The sequence below is a fragment of the Macaca thibetana genome, chromosome 5 (genome assembly GCF_024542745.1).
Source record: "Macaca thibetana thibetana isolate TM-01 chromosome 5, ASM2454274v1, whole genome shotgun sequence".
NCBI lineage: Eukaryota > Metazoa > Chordata > Mammalia > Primates > Cercopithecidae > Macaca > Macaca thibetana.
Genome location: NC_065582.1, coordinates 45249885 through 45276713, shown reverse-complemented (window position 1 = coordinate 45276713; position 26829 = coordinate 45249885). Strand labels below are relative to the sequence as shown.

General features: G+C 38.3%; 1 pseudogene; it reads left to right on the top strand.

The window, feature by feature from the left end:
* Nucleotides 1-26626, top strand: LOC126954388 (keratin, type I cytoskeletal 18-like; annotated as a pseudogene).
* Nucleotides 26627-26829: the final 203 nt, after the last annotated feature.

The window sequence follows — 26829 nt, the reverse complement described above, 5'->3', positions numbered from 1 at the left end:
ATGTTGAATTTACATGCCATTGAAATCCTAGAAGGAGATAAAAATGGAAAAGGAGAAAATGAGGCAGAAGCAATATCTGAAAAGGTAATATCCAAGATGCAAAGCTGATTAAAAAAAAAAAAATCAACCTGCAGATTCAATAGTCCTAAGGAGTCCCAAGCAGGAGAAATACAAAGAAAACTATACCTAGGCACATCATGGTCTAACAGCTGAAAACCAACAATAAGAAAATATTAAAAAACAGCCAGGGCTGAGTGCAGTGGCTCATGCCTCTAATCCCAGCACTTTGGGAGGCCAAGGTGGGTGGATCACTTGAGGTCAGGAGTTCAAGACCAGCCTGATCAACACGGTGAAACCCCATCTCTGTGAAAAATACAAAATTAGCCCAGTGTGGTGGCAGGCACCTGTAATCCCAGCTACTTGGGAGGCTGAGGCAGGAGAATTGCTTGAACCCAGGAAGCAGAGGTTGCGTGAGCCGAGATTGTGCCATTGCACTCCAGCCTGGGAAACAACATTGAAACTCCGTCTCCAAACAAATGAACAAACAAAAACAGCCAGAAGAAAAACAACAACAACAACCCCACACACAACCTTTAAGGAAACAACAACATTGACAACTGACTTTGCAACACAAACTAGAGAATCCAGAAGAAAAAAGAGTAACATCTTGAAGCTGCTAGAAAAAAAATTTCAGCTATCCGAAGGCATTGACATATAATTTAAAAGGCAATGCAGGGCATCACATAGTGAGGCAGCTCACAACAGACAGCCAAACTGGCTTTTTAGCAGATTCACGCTCATAATAATTAGCCCACTCCTTCGATAACTCATCAATCCATGAATGGATTCATCCATTCAGGAATCAGAGCCCTCTTGACCCAATCACCTTCCAAAGATCCCACCTCTCAACACCGGTGTACTGGGACCAAGTTTCCAACACACTTTGGGGATGCATTCAAAACACAGTATATATGATAGAAGTAAAATATGTGACAACAATTACCCAAAGGACAAGAGGAGGGAAATAAATGGAGTTCAAGTATGGTAGTGGTCTTGCATTATTTAGGATGTGATAAAGTTACTAATTTTGGATAGACTATAGTAAATCAAAAATGCATAGTTTAATATTTATGATAGCCACTGAAAATTAATAAAATAATCTGTAACAAATAGGTCAATAAAGAAATAAAAATGGGATAAGGAAAATTTTTATTAATCTAAAAGTGGAGAAGAAAGGAGGAATGAAGGAATAAAGAAAAGATGGGGCAAACCAAAAAATAGTTAAATAGATATCTGAATTCCACTGTATTATTAATTACATTAACTGAACAACAAACTGCAAAATCTAGGAAGAATACGAAAACTACTGGTCTGCGTAAAAGGAATAAGTCTCAATTATATGCTATTAACAGAAGGGACAATTTTACTCTAAGGATACAAAAAGAAAAGTTTGCAGATAAAAGAATGAAAACGTATTATTTTACTTTTTTGAGATGGAGTCTCATTCTGTCACCCAGGCTGGAGTGCAGTGGTGCGATCTAGGCTCACTGCAACCTCCATCTTCCAGGTTGAAGCAATTCCCCTGCCTCAGCCTCTGAGTAGCTGGGATTACAGGTGTCTGTCACCACACCTAGCTAATTTTTGTATTTTTAGTAGAGATGGGGCTTTGCCATCTTGGCGAGGCTGGTCTTGAACTCCTGACCTCAGGTGATCTGCCTGCCTCTGCCTCCCAAAGTGCTGGGATTACAGGCGTGAACCACTGTGCCTGGCCAAATGAAAACATATTCTATTAAAAAATTAACACAAAGAAAGTTGCTGTAGCTATGTTACTATATGACATAGTAGACATTAAGGCAAGATGTATTATGACAGAAAAAGTTGAGCATTTCATATTGATTAAATGGTCAATTGAACAGAAAATTACAGTGACCCTAAACTTGTATATACAAAATAACGTAGCTTCAAAGTACATAAAGCAAAATTTGACAGTGTTAAAGAGGGATCAAACATATATATATGTTTTCATATATATTAAACATATATATATATATTTAGCAACAGATAGAGTGCTGAGAATAGAATGTTGGACAGGGAAACAAGGTCTTGCACTGAAGGAGTCTACTGTGTAACATAATAATGTTTTAACAGGTAAACATTTCCTACCACATTTGAATAAAAGTACTGTTCTAAGCACTATCATCATTCTAATTTTAAACAGAAGTTGAAGAAGTCTAATTGAGACATAATATCACTTCACTAACAATTGACAAAGTCAGGATAAGAAATAAGATCTTTCTGACTTAAGATGAGCTTTTAACCATTATATCAGCATTCAAATTCCAGAGACAATTCTCTTTTCAATTGGGAATGTATATAGAATGGTCAACATTTTATTTATTTAAATAAGAGCTTTAAAAAAGTAACTACTATCTGTTGTCACCATGATTTGGGTACAAAAAAATATGAAGGATATAATTTCAGGTGGAAAGATAGCAATCCTTCCCTCCAAAATGATATTTATCAACATTTTACTGACATGTATAAATAAACAAATAATTTCTCCCTTTACTTTATCACAGACCAGTGAAAAGTTTACAACAGATCAACACTAATTCATTCTCTGGCTTTAGGGAACTGACCTAATGAACTATCAAAGGGTAAAATGCAATCAAAATTACAGCATAATGCCTCAGCTAATGATAATGTAGTCAAATATAACATAAGACAACTTAAAAATACAAAGAAATACAGATTGAGGCCTACTACCTAATGGAAAGAAAGACAAACAATTTCCAAGCATTTATTCATTATTCAACATATCAAGTTCCTGCTCAGTTAGGAGAATAACGTTTAATAAGACTGACCTTAACTCTGCCTTCATGGAGCTTATTAGGTTTCATAGTCTGCAATCTTCAGGGTCTACTATCTAGTGGAAATCAGGTAAACTATTGGAACAGAACTTTGCCATTTATATTACTCTGGCCACTTGAGCAATTGCTTGCACTCTCAAAAGAACTGAGCTATGAATATCACTAAAATAATCACACTAGTTGAGCCATGGATTCCAACACCACCCAAAGCAAAAGTCCCTATATATTTACATATTTTCTATGTGTATATGTGTGCATGTGTGTGTATGTCATTTGCTCCTGTTTCAACTGTCATCTCGCTTCTCTAACTTGTCATTCCAGCCTTTCTGATTGATTCAAATGTCAACTTCATCAAATAGTAAATTCCTATATAGACTTGAGTTTACTCTAAACTCCCTTATTTTGATGTCTATTTTGTGTCAACACCAAATTGCACTAATTCCTATAACTATATAATATATTTTAAAATTACTTAGTGTAAGTTCTCTCTTAGTGATATCTTTTCCAAATTTCCTTTGAAATACACATGTATTCATTATTCTGTTGGGTTTCTTGCTGGAATTGCCATTAGTTTAAAAAGTAATTCATAAAGTCTTAGCAATGTTCTTCCTGAAAATTTTTGTTACAGGTACAGAAGGTTATTTTTTATTAACTTTTTGCAGACATTTTATTATTTTTTTAAAGATAATGATATAATATTAAGCTAAAATTCCATTAAGATAATTCTTCCTTGTACCAGGCTGAAGCAGTTCAAATACAGACACCCAGTGACTAAGGGCTTTTGTTTTCTTTGAGAGAAAGGTCCAAACTGGGGAAGGCTTCATGTCTTTTCTCACAGTCATGCCTGATCCTCTCCACCAAATCTGCACACAAAAGAGGGTCTCTCTGGTACCCTGCCCTGACCCTAATCCTTCTCATGACCATCCATAAAAGATCTAAGGAAAAGAACCTGTCAATGAATATGAACCCCCATACTCGACCTTTAGAAATGCATTAATATTTTAACTGATTTCTTCCTTTTCACTTGCATTTTCCTTCTATGCTTTGGCAAGCATAGGTAGGTCAATCATGGCATCCTTTCTTTCCAGGGGGCGGGTGGTTGTGAAGGTGCCCCTATTTAGATTTCGGACCACCTAATTGTTCCATAACCTCAATTCTCTGATGGCCTCAAGAGAAGCTGCAGTTTTATGGTTTATCTGACTTTTTCTCGTTGTCTCATTATAGAGGTAGTGTTCCTTCCAGCTTTCTACATTCCAGGCAAAAAAAGACCTCTGCCTCATTGTTTTGATGGATACAGTCTTTCATTGCCTCATAAATAACACAAAGATATTTACATTTAGGCTATATTTGCTGATACAGTTGTCCCTTGGTATCTGTGGGGGATTGGTTCCAGGACCACTGCAGACATCAAAATCTGTGGATGTCCAAATTCCTCAGTAGTACAGTTGGCCTTCCATATGCATAGGTTCCGCATCTGTGGATTCAGCCAAGAGAGGATCGAAAATATTTGGAAAAAAGAAAATTCCACAAAGTTTCAAAAAGCAAAACTTGAATTTGCCACACTTCGAGTAGTACATTGAATCCACATGAATGAAGTGATATCTAGGGATTGTATTAGGTATAGGTAATCTAGAGATGATTATGGGACGATGTGTGTAAGTTATATGCAAATATTATATTATTTTATGTACAGATTTGAGCATACTCAGGTTTTGAAATCCACAGCATTTCTGAAACCTATCACCCATGGACACTGACAGATGACTCTATTTGCATATATAAATACACATATCCTCCCCTATACCTTAAATAATCTCAATTACTTATGATACTTAATACAATGTATTATGTAAATAATTGTTATATTGTGTTGTTTTTATTTGTATTATTTTTATTGCTGTATTATTTTTATTATACTAATATTATTTTAAAATATTTTTTATCCATATTTGGTTGAATCATGGTGGCAGAACCCGTGGATACAGAGAACTGCTTGCCATTTAGCACACTAGTCTGTTGGATGTACTAAGGTAAACTTATTTTTAAATCAATGTCACTTATCTATTAAAATAAACATTATGTAGAGCCACAGTATACAAAAGAAACCAAAGAGAAGCTGCCTCACTGAACAAGGTTGAGTGATCAGACCCACCCTCTCTACTCTTGTGGTGACCGCAGTGCTCCCTACATCTCAAAGAACATGGTATGAAACATTTTGCGTCACTGAAATATACCTTAGAAACTGGTCAAGAGGAACTGAGAACTACGCTTGAACATAGTCATTTCCAAACTTTTCTTGATTCCTCACCTCTATGTATGTATATGTACAACCAAGAAATATTTTAAACATAGGATATTTTTTAAAATATAATAGAAGTTCTTACGCTGTCTTCCCACCTCTCATTGGAGTATCTCCCACATTCTCTGGAGGACAATCACCACCAACTTTTAGCAAATGTTTGTCAGATTTACTCTCTGCAGTAGAAGTAAACTACTTCCTCCTTCCATATGCCTCTGTTCCTCTCAGTCTTACAATACTGGGCCTATTGATTTCTCCCAAATGTAGCCCAGTCCAATCTAAAGAACTGGGCCAACAGGGTCTTGGATGCAAAGGAAGAAAAGCAGCCTGGATTCCCTCACTGGTGGAATGTAGAACTGAATTGACTTCCTTGGGGTGGGCTTCTATATTGTGCCCTGTGATATTCCTGCTTTCTGACTAACTGATGCTGACCACGCCTCCCATGCTTCTGAAATTTTATTCCATTTCTCATTGATAGCCACTGCTGGTAAGATGGAACTCAAATGGGAATTTCTGAACACAATTCAAGGAAGGAAGAAGGAAAAAGCAGGTGAGAGGGACAACAGATGAGAATGAGAATTCCTTTTGACATCCAACTAATTCCGCAGATTTTATAGAAGAGACATCTGTAAGTATACTACATAAGTCTGAAACCACTTGTCTTAGAATTTTACATCTACTCAGTTTATCATTGTCTATTTTACAGTGGAAAAAGCTATAGTTAAAATAAGCTGGAGACTTCCTGCTATAGTTTAAGATGCATTACAGGTCAATCAGGCAGCTCTCGCAGAAAGGATGTACCCAAAGTGTGAACCATAGAACAGACTACTGTGCAAAATGATTGTCAAGGACAGCCTAAATAATAGATGCTATGATTTCGGAAAAGAGTAAATTATAAAGTTACAACAGGAGAACAATATCTGTCAGTGATAAATAGGTAATATTTTGGTTTAAAGCCACTTAGGAAATGGAAAAGACTTTTCAGATTAGTCTTATCCTGAAAGTTATTCATTTCCTCCAGAAGATAAAGAAAGATATCATTGTATTCACCATGGCAGCACTGGGAAAATCAAAGGCAGTATGTATCAGTGGTCAGAGCTGGCATGTACAGTTGTGCACTCTGTTCACTGAACAACTCTAAGGGGACTAATTTCCGCCAGAATTGTATGCATACCATATGACTACATCATGGTTCATATGTGTGCTATTGACTTGAAGAGAATATTTTGGAATCCTGGCCTGCCCTCTACTAATCCTATAATCTTGGGGGAGTTATTTAACCTCTCTGTGCTTCTATTTTATTATCTATCAAATAATAAGAAAAATTTCCCTTATAGGCTAGTTGTGAATATTAAATGGAATAATAGTAAAAAAAAAGGTTTTTTCTACTTTTTTATTTAATTTTTATTATTATTATTATTTTTGAGATGAGTTCTCGCTGTCGCCCAGGCTGGGGTGCAGTGGCGCAACTTTGGCTCACTGCCTGCAACCTCTGCCTCCCAGGTTCAAGTGATTCTCCTTCCTCAGCCTTTTGAGTAGCTGGGATTACAGGCGTATGTGACCACACCTGGCTTATTTTTGTATTTTTAGTAGAGACGGCGTTTCACCATGTTGGCCAGGCTGGTCTCGAACTCCTGGCCTTAAGTGATCTGCCCACCTCAAACTCCCAAAGTGCTGGGATTATAGGCATGAGCCACCACACCAGGCCATAAAAAGTTTTTAATCCAGTGCAGTGGTCAGAATAATAATTCCCCCAAAGATATCCACGTCCTAATCCCCTGAACCTGTAATATGTTTTATTACAGAAGGAAATTAAAGTTGCAGATGAAATAAAGGTGGCCAGTCGACTAGCCTTAAAATAAGAATATTATCCAGGATTATCTGGATGGGCCCAGTATAATCATGTGGGAAGCAAACAGGAAAGCAGAAGAGTGGGTCAGAGAGAGAAGCAACAAGAGAAAGAGGGCGAGAGATTTGAAGCATGAGAGGGACTCAACCTACCATTGCTGGCTGAAGACAAAAGAAGGGGCCATGAGCCAAAAAATGTGGGTAGCCTGTAGAAGAAAGGTGTCCAGTCTTTTGGCTTTCCTGGGCTACACTGGAAGAATTGTCTTGGATCACCCATAAAATACATGAACACTAACAAAGTTGAGGAACTTAAATTAAAAAAAAAAAAAAAAAAAAAAAAAAAGCAAAAAAAACTCATAATGTTTTAAGAAAGTTTACGAATTTGTGTTGGGTTACATTCAAAGCCATCCTGGGCCACACGCAGCCCACAGGCCGTGGGTTGGACAAGCTTGCTCTAGAAGCTGAGAACCTTCCTCAGCTAAAAAGCCAGCAAGAAAACAGGGGCTTTAATCCTACAATTGCAAGGAGCAGAATTCTGCCAAAAATCTAAGTGAGCAATGAAAGGGATTCTTCCCCAGATCCTCCGGAAAGGAATGCAGTCTGCTGACACCTTGGCTTTAACCCAGTGAGATCTTTTTTGGACTTCTGATCCAAAGAACTTTAAATGCATATTATTGTAAGCCATCAAGTTTGTGACAATTTACAGTAGCAATAGAAAACTAAAACTATACCCATTTATGTGATTGCTACTATTGTTGTTGTTTATTCATTTACTCAATCTTTAAAAATATCCACTGAGAGTCTACTATGTGCTAGGCACTGTTCTAAGCACTGGGATACCACAAGAAACAAACTGGTGACAGTCTTGCCATTCTAAAAATAGCCTCTCAGTACAATATAACCATATAACTAGAGCAAGGGGCAGGGAAGCACAGGAAGTAGCTGCAGGCAGCTTGCTGAGTATGCAGTTGGAGTATGAGTATCCTCCACATCTGCAGGATTCACATCTGCAGATTCAACCAATCACAGATTGAAAATATTTTTGTAAATGGATAGTTGTATCTGTATTGAGTATGTACAGACTTTTTGGTTTCGTCATTATTCCCTAAATACTATAATAAACACCTAGTTACATAGCATTTACACTGTACTATGTAGAAAATAATTTAGAGATAAAGTACATAGGTTGTATCCAAATACTATGCCATTTATATAAGACACTTGAGCATCTGCAGGTTTTGTTATCTTGGCAGGGGTGGGAGGTGGTTTTGAAACCAATTCTCCCATAGATACTGAGAGACAACTGTATTATCTAAGAAAATAAACCTTTAGAAATAAAGGTAATGAATGGTGAGCAATTGTGGACAAAGAAGTTGAGAATTCTCTAAATTCAGTTTTTTAAAGGCACTAATACCAGTAAGTGAAAATATTATAACAAAAAAAAAGTATAGGAAGAGGATTATTTCACAGTTTGATAAATGAAGAATGTGGTCTAGTCAATGCAAAGACATTTCAGTAAGATTTTACATGGATAAAAGTGACAGTAAGGTGAAGCTATATTTTATATTGAAGAGTATTTACAGTTTATTGGGTGTTTAATTAACCTTAAGTTAATTGCCTCATAAAGTGTAAATAGTTCTCATTTTATTTTATGAATTTTTTCATTCCAAATCATTTTGCTTTAATTGAGTACACATTTTTAAAACTCCTCAGAACCATTATAGATTTCAATTCACTGAGTCAAATCACAGAATTATGTTTTGTCTAGTCTAAGCATTTGCATATGTGTTATGTCCTTGTATTTTCACAAACATTCTGTGAAATATTTTACCTCCATTTTACTGATCAGAAACCAGGCACAGTTAGAAAGTGAGGAATGATTCAAACAGATACTGATGGACATTTCACAGTTTACACTAAAATTTTGAACTTTGTAAAGACAGGAAAAGGTGTTTCATAGTGACCAAGGATATCAGCTCCTTTCCTCTGGAGCTAACTTCCAAGGTAAAAAGCAAGAAAATGCAGCACAAGTGATCACTTTCATCTCTACTAAAAGCTATGGAGATGCCTGCCAAAATAAAGAAACCCACCCCATTCAGTGCTGCAAATCTTTCAGTTTAAACTTCTGGTGGCAAAGGAAACAGCACCAATTTGCAACATTCCAGTGCTCTGAGTTGGTTTCTGGAGTCTATGTTGGCTCTGCAAGGAGAATGAATTGATGTCATGGTCCTTCGTTACTTTTAATAAACTCTGGAATTAATAAAGGATCTTGAGAAATGAACTAATGGTGAAGGTTTGGAAGGAGGAAGTCGTCAACCTAGAAGTTAAGTAATCACAGGCTTACTGTTGTCTTATGTTGATGGAATATCTATGTATTAACACTACAAGGCAACACAAGAAGAATGTTTTCACCAGATATGTATACTTTTCTCTCTTTTAAATAAGAAATTGTTTTCTTTGGACAACTTGGCAAAAACTAATCATCTGTCAGTGATGCTATAATGGGTGGTTTGGGGACATGTTTTTAAGGTTAGGTTTCTTGCAAAAAGTGACACTTGAAGAAACTTTTAAGCAAGCAAGAGAGAATTACTTGATGGACAGAACATGATAGATTTATCTTAGGTCTACAAAAAGCAGAGGGCTCAGAAAAGAAGAAACCAGAAGGAGACCATTTTGCGCAAGTAAACTGTATAGTATTGTAAGCAGAGATTGAGGAAATTGATGCAAGTATTTTGAAAGCCCATGAGACCACCTAAACATTTGATGGTAGGAAATACTTCAATGAGAGCATATCCATTTTGTGCAATATTATATACCATTAAAATCATGTTTTTGAGGATTATTTAATGGTACTAGAAATTATTTATGATATAATGTTACTTGAAAGAGAAAGCAGAATATACATTTCATATTCAGGATAACAGCAGTTTTATTATACATATGCCCACCCACCAACATGCACACATGCATACCTTATCAGAAGGTGTTACAAATATACAAATGAAACATTAATCTGTCTTGAGCAGGATAGAGAATGTATTGATAATATAACTGAACAATTCAAGGATAAAATTGGCTTCAAAGGTTGATCCAAGTCCAAATGTGGTGCCAGGGCTCCATTGCTCACACTGCATTTTTCTGCTCTAGTTTTGTGCCTTTGCTCTCATTTGCAGGTAGGTCCTGCCCTAAAGCATAGAAAGGCTGCACGTACTCTCATTCAAGTTAGGTGGGGAAGAGGGTTTGAACAGGGTCCTGGTTTGTTTGTCTTGTTTCTTGTTCCCAACCCTGAACCCATCCCTGTAGCTAAGAGGGTATAACACCTCTTACCACCCTCCCCAACCAGAGGTGAGGTAAGTTCCAGCCAAATCACATGGATAGGAGATTCAGGTGACCTTTAAGAAAGGGGAATGGAAGGGTGGGTGGCGAAGCAACAAACAAATGTTTGCTACTCATACTCTCACACAGGGAATAATTGGAAGAAAGGATACCCCAATTTTAATTGGTTGCCATGGATTATACATATACACAAACACACACACATATACATATTTAATGTGGACTACAGATGATTTTATATGACTTCACAAGCTTATTTTTAAGAATATTCCAATAATTACATATGATCTGAGAAATAAATTACAAAACTCCCTAAAACCAAAGGTGCACATTTCTAGCTTATCAATAAAGCCAGGTCATTTATAGATTTATAGTTTTAAATACTTCTATATGGATGTATATTGTTTTATGCATATAGTTTTATAACTGTATATATAGTTTTATACGTTTTTATATGTGGACAGATAGATATACATTATTTATAAAATAATATACATTTTAAAGTTCAGGACCAAGTAGTAAAAGGTTCTGAAAAGTGTTTGAGACCATGGGAGAGGTAGTGAAGAGCGTGACTTCATCAAGCAATAGTGGAGAAATGTCATTTTTGCAGTATGTTTTTGATTAATGTTAATAGGTATCATTAATCATAATTAATATTTTGTAGCAAATGGTTAAATAATTATAGTCAGGAACTTCAAAAACTTTATTTAAAAAAAATCACTCAGAGAATGTCATGTACTGGCCTGTGCCTGGGCTTTCCCAAGCTATTTCTCCTCTAGTCCCACCTGTCTCTATGTCATTGTTAGCCCGTTGCCAATGGTCTCCCCACAAAAGAAAGCAACACACACACACACACACACACACACACACACACACACACACACCCCCTAGTACGGTAGTTTTATTGGAATTCTTGTGGACAAATGGAGAATGGAGGTCTATCACATAGGACGGCTTTATAGACATTCGCATTTACCCTTCTCCACACATTCCCAAAAAGCTCTCTCCCTTGGCAGCTGTCTCATCCCTTCTAGCTCACTCAACCTGTCAGTCTGCATCTATTTTTCTTTTCTTTTCCACCTCCTCCATCTCTTCTGCAGCCACATGGCTTCAGCCCCTACCACCCTAGGACACTTCCTCTAGGTTAAGAGTCAAAATGCAAATGCCTACAGGAGCCAGGTGGGCAACATAAAGAAAAGAGCAGAAATTCCAGGTACCAAAGACTAGCAGGGACTATGGCAAACCAGACAATGAATGCCTCATAAAGCACTTGGTGCCTGTAGGGATGAGGATCCTGTATTCACTGGTTCCTGACTGTCAAAGAGACACTGGAAATAGGATCTTTAACATCTTTGAAAAATACCACATGGTCGGCTGGACGTGGTGGCTCACGCCTGTAATCCCAGCACTTTGGGAGGCCGAGGCAGGCGGATCACGAGGTCAGGAGATCGAGACCATCTTGGCTAACACGGTGAAACCCCATCTCTACTAAAAATACAAAAAGTTAGCCGGGTGTGGTGGTGGGCGCCTGTAGTCCCAGCTACTCGGGAGGCTGAGGCAGGAGAATGGCGTGAACCTGGGAGGCAGAGCTTGCAGTGAGCAGAGATGGTGCCACTGCACTCCAGCCTGGGTGACAGAGCAAGACTCTGTCTCAAAAACAAAACAAAACAAAACAAAACAAAACCGCATGGTCAAGGAAAATGAAATGTATTTGCCAGCCAGATGAAACCCATGAGCTACCAGTTTGCAACCTCGTCCCTAGATCTCTCCATTTGTCTTCCTAAGTGGGCCAAGTTAGCCCTCTCTTGGTGTCCTTCATTTTATAAGCAAACATTAACCACTGCTCAGGGTAAATGTCAATGACTCATCACTTAGCGTGTGTGTGTGTGTGTGTGTGTGTGTGTGTGTGTGGCATGGCAGGTATAAGGTTATAGACACCAAAACTCTCCAACACAGCAGTGCATCTTACAGCAAGAATAATCTAAGGATCAGGAAAGCTGGTTCTACTTCCTATTTAGCCACTTCCTAGTTTTGCTCTTCTATCCCATGCCTATAATACCAAGGTAAATGCTGAAATGCCTTAAACACTAAAATTAAATGTACTATGTTGTACACATTTCCTTTCATGTCCTTTGTTTCCACTGGGGTGGAAATATACTAATGAGCCAAACATCATTCTATCATCAATGATTGGTGGGATCTGGGAGGTATCAGTGTGTGTCCAAGCTGCTCTGATGGACATTGTATGAGTGAGGTAAGACTGAAGAATCGATGCCCAGAAGCAATGGCTTAAAAAATTTTTTTTGACCACGTATCAGTCAGGATTTAGTCAAAAAAATAAAAATCGCATTAGGTCTTCAAACAGAGGAATTGGTTACTTGAGTATGGAAAGGCTGAAAGAACAGAAAAGGAACACTATAATAATATCTAGAGATAACAGCAGGAATTAGTCCATGCCTTGAGAAAGAGGGACAGAAAGTAGAAGGTGGGTTACTGTAACCAGAAGATGGAGGGGCTCCAAAGAGCTGATGTTTATAGCTTTGAAGAGGGAGTGGCATGTGACTTCTGTTGATATCTCTGCTGCTAGAGGTCTGACAGAAGCTGAAAGGAGTTGAAAGAAGCTGGAGTCTGCAGTCAGTGCAGCTGCTGGAAACATGCTGAGGGAAACAGAAACATAGAAAGGAAGCCTCTTCTCTTTCCCTGACCTTCTCCTCCACCTGCAGAAAGAACCAGCTGGCAAAGGAGGGTCCCAATGCCAACATCACAGAGCAGTGTAGAGAGGTGTGGATTTGGAGTTGAGAGACAATAGGGAGATAACCGGCACAGATAGAGCCGCAATAAAAAATGTAGATCACATCAGGACTCGGCGCACAGCATTTGCATGCATGTCCAACTGAAACAAGCTTCACGAACCAATGGGATGCACTGTATCTTATTTTCTATTCTATTCTGTGCCATTTTAATTATTAAAATGCTGGTTACGCTCCCCTACGTGATTTCATAATCCACTAATGCCTTAGAGGAGTCTCAAATCTAAAAAGTGAAAGATTCTGAGACTCCATGAACGCAAAGTGTATGTGGTCGAGATGAAGAAGGATGTGCATCAAATTCAAAACAAAAGTCTGAGCAACTTGAAAAATGCAGGGAAAGTATGAGAAGATTTGATTTTCTAATTTCAGAGTAGTCTTTGCAAGAAAACAGAGAATATCATTGTGGTAAAGTCAGCAAGATCACATTTTAATTTTGACCCTGCCTTCCTCATCAACATTACAGATGTCAGTTTGCAAGTAACATATGACATAGATGTTTACATGCTGGGTGGTACTGAAATACTTAATGTCCTTTTTAGAGTCAGCATTTATCAGCATGGCGACACGTGGAAATTAGGTTTGTTTTCTTTAGTTGGTATTAGGAAAATCACAGTGCTGTCCACCGGATGGCATAAAAGTCACTAAAAACAGATTCTTCTTTTTATTTCTGGGGTAATTAATCTAAAAGAGTAGACTCGTATGGCCCAAAAACACAATAGGATTGCATTATTTCCTTTTAGTTATTATTAGCTATTATCTAGTATAAGTCAATCTTTCATATATATATATATGTTCATTAATAATTGAAATACTGAATTTGATCTTTATGAAGAGATTTGGATATCAATACTATTACAAACACAAACTCTACCATCCCCCCAAAAGTAGACCAGAAATTTGGAGAGAAATCCAATTAAAATATGCTATAGCAAAGGCAAATTAAAAGCAACATAGATGGTTTGACTCATAGAGTTAATAGAGTCGTTTATGTTTAAAACCTGGAAGACTGGGCACGGTGGTTCACACCTATAATCCTAGCATTTTGGGAGGCTGAGGTAAAATTTTTTTTAAATATCAACACAAAAGTTTCCAACCATCCAATTAAACAGATAATCTGTTTACGTTGGGGAGGAGAAGAATGCCGTAACTCTGATGTGTGTGTGTTTATACATGCATGTGTAAAGACAGTGTGTGTAGGCCAGGCACGGTGGCTCGCGCCTGTAATCCCAGCACTTTGGGAGGCCAAGGCGGGCAGATCACGAGGTCAGGAGATCGAGACCATCCTGGCTAACACATGGTGAAACCCCGTCCCTACTAAAAATACAAAAAATTAGCCGGGGGTGGTGGTGGGCACCTGTAGTCCCAGCTACTCAGGAGGCTGAGGCAGGAGAATGGCGTGAACCCAGGAGGCAGAGTTTGCAGTGAGCTGAGATCGCGCCACTGCACTCCAGCCTGAGCCACAGAGTGAGACTCTGTGTCAAAAAAAAAAAAAAGAGAGAGAGAGAGTGTGTGTGTACATGCGTGTGTAAAATAACACCGGTATTCAAAGGAACAGGTACAAGTTTAGGAAGAACAGGCCATGTTCACTTGGTGGTATATACCCAGACCCTGTTTGTTGATGTCAGTAAACTTAGTACCTTTTTTCCTTGGGCCAGAGAAGATGTCATCAGACTATGAATCTGAATTGCTTTTTCTCTTTTTCTTATTGATATTTAAGAATATGAAAGAAAAATGTCTTTGTATCCAAAAGTATTGTGATGAAGCTTAGCTGTAAATTTCAAATGCTGGTATTTCTCAGCTGTTATGTTTTAACAAAATCTCTATCAGCCAACCTACTGCTCACAAATCAGCAATATCTCTTGTATAAAATAGTTCCTGAAGCAAAGAAAAAATTTAAAATATGCAATCTCTTTAGAGGTTTCACATCTTACTGTATTTCATTGGGTTTGTGACATCATTTTGTGCCCTATTTTAAGATCACATTAGAAAAACCAAAAAGGAAAAAAGATTGTATTAGATATGTATATATGTAAGTACATGATAATTAAATTTGGCTTACCCCAAATGCTTTGAGATAAGGGATGACAAAATGAAGAGTAACAAAATCAGAGTTCAGAGTCATGTCCCTTAGAAAGTTACGGGACGTTTTGGGCTTCATTTGCCGTATCTGTATGAATTGTAATACTGCTTTTGTAAGTTTGTTGTAAGGATTGAATTGTAAAACATATGAAGGTCTCTGGCTTTGTTATACCTTAAACAATTTTCTGAGATTCACATTTATTGCTTTAATAGGATATCAAGAAAAATGAAGTAATTATCTGAGATGCAGAATGCTGTTGATCTGAGCATGGACATTTGTTCCTCCTCCCCTGAGAGGTCAGTTCTTATTTTTCTCATGAATCAAATCTATTTAATTCCCATGACCTCTCTCTGATTGGAAGAGTGTACTTACAGACAACAGCAAAGAATTATGGCATCTCAGCTATTATCACATTCTAATCATAGCTTCTTGCATTTGAGGCTTATGATACAAGGCAGAATTAGAAATGTCAGTTTCTTGAGGTTCAAAAATCAGTTTCATATTTGCTGTCTTGGCAGCAGCCAAAAAGGACAAATTAATAAAACATTATCTACAGTACTAAAAAATTGGGGGGTGGGCAGAGAGTGGAGATTTACGTCATCCATTAATCAGTGACCTAACCAGAAAAACATTAGTGAATGATTAAAGAAAGATGACCCTAAGGGACTTCAGGGGGATTCAGACAGGCTTTTGTCAAAGCCCCCAAATCTAATGTAATTTCAGGCTGGCCTCAAAATTCAATTTGTGTGGAACCTCTAAGTCATCTATTCCGCAACGACATACAGCATAATTGCATTTGAACAGCTTCCAGCACAGCACTGAGAAAATGTCTTGTTCCGGGCCCTCAGTGCCCACGAGGAAGGCGGTCCAGATGACCACACAGGAGGACGGGCTCAGTAACAGAGTCTGCTGATCCCACCTGCTGACCGTTGCCCTCCACAGGAAGCACATGTTTCTGCTTAATTCCTGCCAGCTTTTGGCTGTCAGGTAGGGCATCTGCAACAGGCAGTTCCCGAGGGCTGCCACCTGGTGCTGTCAGTCGGCTTCAGACCAACAAGGAAAAGGGGAGGCATTCATCGATGTGCTTATTTTTCTGTGTTTAGAGTATTTCTTGGGACTTAGAGTTTTCACTTGGCAAGTTAACTGGTCTCTTTAGTTAGGAGAGAAAAAAAGGAATTTTGCTTGCTTTCCCTTAACTCAGAGTTCCCTTCTTTGGAAAAGCTATTTTGTAATACCTGGTTCACCCTCATTAAGTGTCTGCAGCTTCTCCACAGTACTGAATGGTTGCTTGAAAATATACTTAAAAGTTATATTCTAATCATCATAATTTGAGAAATTGTCATTAAATCCCATTATTTTTTAATGTGTAGTTACAAACAATCACAAATAGTCTATTACAAAGTTAGTGTTTCAGTCCCATTGGAAAGATTAGACAAAAATAAAACAAAAATAAATGTCGCAGGAGGAAGATGGAACATTCCTTAGAAAATACCATTTTTGGCTCCTGTCTCAGTAGTTTATAGCATGCAAAGAAATAGAAGATGTTCAGTGAATGTCAACAGTTAGATGGCATTTCAACCCCAAAAACACTGCTTGTTTTGATCCAAAATCAACTTATATTCAATTTTCACTCGTACCTTTCATTTTACATCTACAAATGCAGTACAACTTTCCATAAAGCCAATTTGATGTAGTGAAACTGATTGAAGAAGAAGCATGATTTGCTTTTACCAGACTGCTTTAAGTAGTAGCCTAACTGTGAATACGAATTAGCATTTGGATAAGAAGGAAACTACTACCCTGAAGTCTTAGTCCGTCTGGGCTGCTAGAACAAATGCCATAGACTGGGTCATACAGACACAATAGAAATGTGTTGCTTACAGGTCTGGAGATGGGGAGGTTCAAGATCAAGGTGCCAGCAGATATGGTGTCTAGTGAGGGCTCTCTCTGCTTCAATGATGATGCCCACTACTTGTGTCCTCATATGGCAGAAGGACAAAAGGCCTCCCTCAAGTTTGTTTTATAAGGATAAGAATCCCATTCATGAGGGTTCTGCCCTCATGAGCTAAACACCTCACAAAGACTCCAATCTCTTACTACCGTGGCCTTAGGGGTTAGTTTTCAACATATGAATTGTAAAGGGCACAAACATTCAGACCACAACACCTAGTTTGACACAGATATTTTCATGAGTGGCTTTTTGTTTGGCTTATCCCACCCACTGATGACTGACAAAACTGATAATGATAATAAAAAGTTTAAAGATGTTGGGTTAATAATAGTATCAGTAGTAACAGGAAAAGTTAGATGTACTCAAATACTGGGTTTAGTTTTTATATCTAAGCACCTATAGGGTTTTTTTTTTCTTTTCTTTCCAAAAAAGTATGTGCCCAAGCACATATTTACATTGCTGCTAGAAAAATTAGCTTTATCTCTTTAGCTTCATATATTTCCCATTGGAGCAAATCCTTCCATCATGTGATGTTTTTTGATAACAGGGAATATTTGAGGAGCATAGCCACCACACTATGGCAGAACAGACTGTTCTGAACTTCAAAAATATATTACTATGGAAATAGGTGTCCAAAAAGTCAAGTGGAAATTGCCATGAGTGTATGTCTTGTTTAATGACATTTTTAACGCTGGAAAGAATCACAGAATTCTTTGTGACAGAATTAGAGAATCCTATATCAGCATATTTGTGGACATTTTCTAGTAAACATAAGCACTCCACTGCCTTTATTTTCATGGCCATGTTTTTATTCTACCTGTGTATTTTTAGGAAGTTCAATAAAATATTTGCTCAGAAAGTATTCCGGACATGTAAAGGTATCAGGTGCCAAGTCATACAGAGAACTGGATGCAAGAGAGGAACAGGAAGTTGAATGGGTGAAAAGTGGTTGGGCAGAGAAGCACAAAAGGAATTTAAAAAAACGTAGAATGACCCTTAACTTAAGAATCAGAGGAATCAGACTATAAAGTTAAAAGCCGAAACTGTTTTCATAACTTCTTGTTCCCATAAATGGTGTCTTGATTATCTTAAACCTCTGGCAAGCTGCCTGTGCTCACTCATACTTTAGAGAGAGGCTTGACAATGAATGAAGGCAATTTTAGCCCATTAGTCCATTAGAAGGTTTCAGAAACATCCTCTCTGCACTTTTTAACTTCCCATCGGTGCCCTTACCATCGACTCCCATGCAAAAACTGGGAGTTCCTCTAGGTGTGTGTTTGACATGGGCAACCTCATCTCCCTCGGGGATGCTGAGGGAGAGAGAGAGTGGTGGCCACAAGAGGATGCAGCCACCATGTACCTAAGCATGGGGCTCTAACTCAACAACAACTGGAATATTCAAGGAACTCCTTCAAGGGAAATTCTGTAACTACACATGTTTGTTAAACCAAAGTGATTTTTCTGAGCAGTGAGGGCATCTGCCAGGCTTACAAATTGGGAAAAAGTTTGACCTGCCCCTTGATACCTCCTTCTCAGTTTTTGGGTTGAGCTGCTGAGAACTCCCCTTGAACAGGTAGGACAGCTTGCTGTGTGTGTACAGCTTTTTCAAAGAAGTGTATGACTACAAAGATTTCCTAAGTGTCTAGGCATATCCTATATTCATGTTCACAGAAACAGTATTCCACATTGATCGTCTATCATTCAGCTGGTTCCAAAGTGCAAACACTCGTTTTCCTGTGTGCACCGTGAGAAATTCCTAGATTTTGTTTCAAGTATTTTTCATGGAAAGCAAAACAGTTTTTTTTTTGTTTTTTGTTTTTAACAGAAGACATGTTGAAATGCCTTGAACTTGCTTTGGGTGTTTGATAGGATCGGTTTTCTGTAATGTTTCTTCCCACCCTCCTGTTCTTCTCTCATCTAAACCCCAAATCCTTCAGCCACTAGCCTGTTCAAGGCCCTGGTTTGATAACCCAGCAATTGGAGAGTGGAGTGGGAGGAGAGGCCTCATACCTTTGTTTTTCTGGTTCTCCCCAACACCCTGGTGGCCTACTTGGGTGTCCCACAAGCTCTCTGTGGAAAATAGTGCATCTCATTTAGCAACAACTCCACCTAGCACAAGTCTCTGAGCTATACTTAAACCGGTGGGGAGAGAGTGTTGGAATGAGTAAGGCCTGCATTTGACTGTACAAGAAGAACCATTTTCTCTTCATGGTGGTGGGCCACAAAGTAATTTCTGCTTCTACTTTCACAACCCACAGAGTAGAGGAAGTGAATTCATGCTTTTTTCCAGTGTGACAAAAATGCAATAGGTGTTCAAAGGTATGTTTTTAGGAGAAATTTTCAACAAAGTTATAAGGGCTTTTGTGAAGTTTTTTATATGATAAAAAGAATCGAAAAGAACATTTTTCTGTTTCCCAGGCTCTCTCATAAGGTTGGAATTTCTCTTTACGTGGAAGATAATGATGTAGCTCAGAGTATACATATCTTCCTAGCTGTATCAATGAGCACACTCTTTATTATTTCTTTTTCAAAATAGCCACTGTGTTTTATGTTTTGTAGTATTTATGGAAAAACAGGAACAACTTGATAGCCCAGCCATTTAAGAATCTTGGCTATTTAGAGTGTGCTAAGGGATGTAGTGTGAATTGGCCAACGTTTGCACCTAGAGTACTGAGTTGAATATACTGTCTTCTTCAGTAATCAGTATGTAAAGTAATCAGTATTTAAAGTCTTCAGACAATTTTTTCTAAGTTGGGGATGACTAAAATGTAACATTCACAGCCATCCAAAAGAGTTCTGTGAAGTGAAAGACTACTCACAGGTTCTGGCTTCCTTCTAACATTTCAAAACCATCTTCTGCCTTCACCCTAGTGTTATTGACCTTCTTACCTTTGTGTCCCATGGTATTCAATACCTATGTCTATCATTTAATTATATTTTTATATTTCTTATAGCATTTTATTGTATAAATTACTGTCCTGATTTGTTACATGTTTGTCCTGAATTTAAAAACATAGAGCCCTGAAGTTCCATAATAGTATCTCAATCACCTTAAAACTTTCGGACCAAGGACATACCTAGAACTTAGCGATAAATGTTTGTTGAAGGAAAGATTTAATGAATAATGGGAAGTTGGAGCTGATGTAAAACTATCTACTTGAAAGGACCCAAAAGAATAAATGAAGGCACTTTTTGCATAGAATTACAAGAAGAGAAAAATAATTTCTTGGCCTTATATGTATAGTTTCTAAATAAACTTTTTGGAGCAACAACAATATCCATATCTTTTACTAAGATGGAGACCTGAAGTATGGCAGTGTTAGGGGAAGACAGGCTAGTCTGGTGAAGTTAGAGCCTGTGCTTAGCGTAAGAAAGGAACTCCTCTGTGGTCATTTTAGGCTTTGTGCTCTGGGCTGTAGTTTTCCCCTTTTATGTATCACCCTGTTGCTAAAAGGAAACTTTGATTTTTTTTTTTTTTTTTGTAAAACGTTAAAAACTTGAGTGTACCAAATTTACCTAGTTTGAATGCGATACTGGTTGAAAGAAAAAAAAATGTCTTCCCTTCTTTTCATAAACTCAGAGGACTGGGCACAGAAATAAACTGCACAATCAGTAAGTGCTGTGGTCTGACAGTTTGTGTCCCCTCCCAAATTCATAGTTAAAACTTAATCACTAATGCACTAGTCTTAAGAGGTGGGCCTTTTAGGAGATGATTAGGTCCTGAAGGCAGAAGCCTTATAGATGGGATAAGTGCCCTTATAACAGAGGCCTGAGGGGAGTTTGTTCACCCCTTCTGCATGTGGGGATGCAACAAGGAGGTGTAATATCCAAAGCAGAGAACCCTCACCAGATGCTGAGTCTGCTGTCATCTTGATCTTGAACTTCCCAGCCTCTGAAACTGTGAGAAATAAAATTTCTGTCATTTATAAATTACTTAGTGATATGGTTTGGCTGTGTCCCCACCCAAATCTCATCTTGAATTGTAGGTCCCGTAATTCCCATGTGTCGTGGGAGGGAGCTGGTAGGAGGTAATTGGAATCATGGGGGTGGGTCTTTCCCGTGCTGTTCTCATGATAGTGAATAAGTCTCACAAGATCTGATGGTTTATAAAGGGCAGTTGCCCTGAACACTCTCTCTTGCCTACCACCATGTAAGATGTGACTTTGCTCCTCCTTCGCCTTCTATCATGATTGTGAGGCCTCCTCAGCCATGTGGAACTGTGAGTCAACTAAACCTCTTTCCTTTATAAGTTACCCAGTCTTGGGTATTTCTCTATTAGCAGCATGAGAACAGACTAACGCACCTAGTCTAAGGTATTTTGTTGTAGCAGTCCTAATGGACTCACAGACATTTCAGTGAAAGCCTAAAACCATAGGAGACTTCTTGGACATCAAGTTTCTAAAGACATAGGAGAGCAAATTTCTTCTAAACACAACTAAAATAAAACTTAAAATTTGTGTTTAATATGTATATACTACATCACTGCAAATGTGGTATTCCTTTAGGATAGCACTCCCGTTTGTAATTAAAAATTTCCAAAATTAGGCATCCAAAACTAGAAGAGGTCTACAAATGGCAAAAAGCACTCTGTTATCCAAAAGAGAGATTTTATAAATAGAAGATTTTGTATATAAGCCTATTTATCTACAGCCTAGTAAAGAGTTGAACACTGTCTAGAGAATGTGACCTAAGTAGGCAAACAATTCAGATAATGTAAATTGCAGTTTGAGGCCTAAAAAATACAGAAAACATGTTTAGTCTAAAAAAATATGAAGACCTAAAATGGCATGCAAATTCTGACAAAAACTTTTCTAGGACACGGCAATATGGAAACACTGAAGTATGAATTAAAATCAAAGAGTTTTTTAGTTTAAAATGGTGTGTCAAGAAAGCAGCTCCTAATATAACTTGCTCCAAGCAACCATTCAATACCTACAGAGAACTGCCAAACAAAATTAGTAATCTACTGATAAAGTTAGGAAAACATTTTCTTAAATGCGGCTAATCTAAAAAAAAAAAAAATTCCAAAGTTTACTCATGTTTAGAGCAGCCCTATTTACCCCGAAGGAAGAACACTGTTGTGAAATTTATTTCAGTGACCCAGGGCCCTGTATCAACAAATAAAAGGGACCATTTTCCTTCTCCATGACAGTGGTGTTTTTTGAGGAATTATAATCTTCCCACCGTTAGCAGCTTCTATAACTTTCTAATTGATCTTCCTCACTTCTATCTTAGCCCTCTTTTATCTACTCTTCCCCCAGCAGGCATAAAACACGTCAAAGTCCTTAAAATTCTCCAATAACTTCCCATTGCTCTTAGAACACAGACACCTTCACTTGTCCTAAGAAGCCCTGAATGTTCTGCCCAGCTTACTGCCTCCACCTTGTCCTGAATTTAGCATACGCCTCTCTGCCTTTGACATCTTAAGTTTTCAAAAACTATATTTCATGGAATTTTGGAATAATATAATTAATTCATGTGAATTAATGTGCATACCTCTCTGTCTTTCATTCACTAAACTCTAGCCACACTGCTGGATAGTAGTGAATAAATGCTGAGTCATTGGAAATAAAATTATAAGATAATTAAAATATTCTTAAAACAAGAGCAAAATGTATCAGCTGTTATCAAAGCTCAATATAAAGATAAGGTCACTGTTATAAATGCTTTTATTAAAAAATAAAGACCAAGAGGAAATTGAAAACATTGCCCACAAAATAGAAATAATAGAAAAAATACAATGCTATTTTGAGTCAATTAACAGATCTATTATATTGTTTTCCATTTCTGATTACTCAAAAAATGGTTAAAGCTTATAAAGCTTAATCAAGGAAAAAAAAGTAAAGCAAACAGCAAATTTAATATGGAAAAGGAGATACAGGAATAACTAGGAATCGATTTTTTAATTTTTAAAAATTTTAAATTATAGAGAGTACTGTGTATTAAAAATGTAAATCACAATAATCTGTGCTGATTTGACAGACTCTAGAACACTACCTGGAAGATGGAGGGGTTCAGTAAGTATTTGGTGAATACACAGATTTCATAGGAAAATATTTGTTGTCTCAAGAATTAGAAAGCCCAAAGAGAGCAACAACCCTGGGAAGGGGGAAATCCTTTCTGTTATCAAAGAATTATCTCAGATAAATTCCCAAGCCTTGTCACTCAGTAAATATTTATTGAACACATTCTATTATGCCAAGCATTATTCCAGTGTAAAGGATGATAAAAATATCAGGACCCCCAAACTTCTTATGCAAAAGGGAAACTTAAGCCTGGGAGGTTGAGTCATGCAACTCCCTCTTCCAAATGAATATCTGTTCCTAGCAGGATGCCTCAGCCAGATCCCCATGGAAACATAAAAGACCTCAGGCACCTGCTGAAGAACTGCTTCCACAGATCATTCATAACTAAATTCTCTGCTGGCCTCCCATAAACAAGGACTTGCTCTTTGTAACTTTAGATCTGTGATCTGCAATCTAAGTCTAGCTCCTAAAACTAAAGTCTGTTCAATTCCACACTGATAATATCTATCATAATCATATCTTCGCAGGTGCAGAGTGAAGACAAGACTCATTTCCTCCACCTACCCATAGAGGTCTAGAGAAGTGGCTCTTCTGTTATTAATACTTCCTTTTTCTCTGCAAACATTCACCTTATCTTGTGTAAAATGTAGATTTACTGGGCACTATCTAATGTCTCATAGGAATACAACCATTTGCCTTATAGTCCCTTTAAAGAAATATGTAAATCCTAAACCTCCTGAAAACCTCTCTGGAGAAACAGCCACAGATTTGTCTACAGATTGCTCAAACGCACCCCAAAGTTGGCTTAACACACCTCAATAATTAAGACTTTTATGTCATTCATTTTTGTTGTCACTAGACTGTGGGAATAACCATTAACCTTCCCCCACCTCAACCCAAACCTGTCCTCTTAAAGTTTCATTCTTCTGCTGATATCAAACAGGTGGTGCCATGTATAATTAAGAAAACTAAAACAGAGTGAGGAGAATGGGACCTGGGGAAGGGGTGCATGGATGGTTATTCCTCTGGATTGGGGAGAGACTCTTTGGTAATATCTGAGCAACTAAGGAGCAAACCATGCAGATAATTAGGAAAGATTATTCCAAACAGAGGAAAGAAAGAATGTGAAAGGGTCCTGAGTAAAAGAAGTGCCTGGAGCTGAGTGAGGGAGGCAAGAATGGTGAGACCCAGGTCTTGTGGGGCCTCAGGGGCACTGCACTCTGGGGAAAAGGAAAGCCACTGCATTGATCTGATATGATCTAACCTAACATTGAGGTACACACTGTGATTGTGGTCTGGACAATAGGCTTTAGGGTACAAGATAAAAGCTAGAGGAGCAATGAGACCATTGCTATAATCCTAGCAAGAGACGATGGTGGCTGAAACAAAACTAGTCACAGTGCAAGTGGCAAAGCAGTAGGACTCTGGGTATATTAGTGGCCAGATTCTGAATTCATGATGAAGATGGAGCTGACAGGATTTCCCAGTGAATGGTAGAACTTATACTTTAAGATATTTAAAACATCTTATATGCTAATGAAAACAATGCAATAAAGCCTTGGTTCAGCTCTGGAATCAGCAACTAGGACTATATAAAGATGTAAAACAAAAATAAAATTCTAAGCCCCATAACAGATTGAATGACTGAATGACCAACCCTATCCCCCACTCCCACTTCAACAAAAGAGATTCAAAAAAAACTTGAAAACTAATTCAGGTCATGATGGGAAGGGGGTGTTATGCCCCATCACACTTTTCTCCCTTTGGATTTCAGGCACAACTGACCAGCATTAACATTAAAACAGAGATCTTAAGACTGACAAAACAGACTGTAGCAATAAGATACCAAATTCCAATTTGGCTCTAGTACAGTATCACATGACAGGCAGCAGGCCCTGAAGGAAATCAAAGGATTTTACTCCAAAATAGATTTATTTGGCATGTTTTCACATATCCCTGAAAAGCCATTTTGTGGGGGAAAATTTGCATCTGTAATTTTTGTAAGGAAAAGTTTGCATCTGCAAAGAATTTCTGCTGACACAGCTAGATCTTTCCCCTTCCAGACCCTCCCAGTCCTGAAGAGATTAACCTAGAGTCTAGCACCTTTTAAGGATCTAACTAGGAAATATTTGCCATCCGTTTTCTCTAAACGTGGCCACCTATGAGACCTCATCTACATAATAAGAATCTTGGTCTCCACAACCCCTTATCTTAACCCAGGCACCCCTTTCTTTTGGATAATAACTTAACTGTTTGAACCAATTGCCAATCAGAAAAATCTTTGAATCCACCTGTGACCTGTAAGGTCCCACTCTGAGTTGTCCCACCTTTCTGAACCAACCCAATGTATACCTCACGTGTATTGATTAACGTCTTATGTCCCCCTAAAATATATAAATCAAGCTGTAAACTAACCGTCTTAGGTACATATTCTTAGAAACTCTTGAGACTATGCCTCAGGCCATGGTCACTCATATTTGGCTCAGAATAACCCTCTTGAAATATTTTACAGAGTTTGGCTGTTTTCGTCAACAAACAAATGACCTATTAACAGATGCTGACATATATTTTTTATTTTATTTTATTTTTGACCTCTGAACTTTTTATTGGCCTTCTGCTCCCCAAAGGGTACCCTGCTTCTGCTGGCTTAATGTCTCATCCATGGGCTCCACAAGGTCATTGATGACACCAATGTCACTCAGCTGCAGCTGGAGACAGAGATCGAGGCTCTCAAGGAGGAGTTGCTCTTCATGAAGAAGAACCACAAGGAGGAAGTAAAAGGCCTACAAGCCCAAATTGCCAGATATGGGTTGAGCCTGGAGGTAGATGCCCCCAGATCTCAGAACCTAGCCAAGATCATGGCAGGCATCCTGGCCCAATATGAAGAGATAGCTCGGAAGACCTGAAAGGAGCTGGACAAGTACTGGTCTCAGCAGATTGAGGAAAGCACCACAGCAGTCACCACGCAGTCTGCCAAAGTTGGAGCTGCTGAGATGTTGCTCACAGAACGGAGACATACAGTCCAGTCCTTGGAGATCGACCTGGACTCCATGAGAAATCTGAAGGCCAGCTTGAAGAACAATCTGAGGGAGGTGGAGGCCCATCATGCCCTGCAGATGGAGCAGCTCAATGAGATCCTGCTGCACCTGGAGTCAGAGCTGGCACAGACCTGGGCAGAGGGACAGCGCCAGGCCCAGGAGTATAAGGTCCTGCTGAACATCAAGGTCAAGCTGGAGGCTGAGATCGCCACCTACTGCCACCTGCTGGAAGATGAGGAGGACTTCAATCTTGGTGATGCCCTGGACAACAGCAACTCTATGAAACCATCAAAAAGACCACCACCCACCAGACAGTGGATGGCAAAGTGGTGTCTGAGACCAATGACATCAAAGTTCTGAGACATTAAGCCGACATATATATTTTTAAACTGACTATATAAGCTTGGCTTTATAAATCAGATCAGTGGAGAAAGAAATAACTTCAATAAATGGTGCTAAGATAATTGGATACCTATTTTTAAGTCATATTCTCAGGTATTACATACACAAAAAGATGGTAGATGGAGTCATAAATTTAATGCAATGAATTTTTTGAAATGACAATTATTGA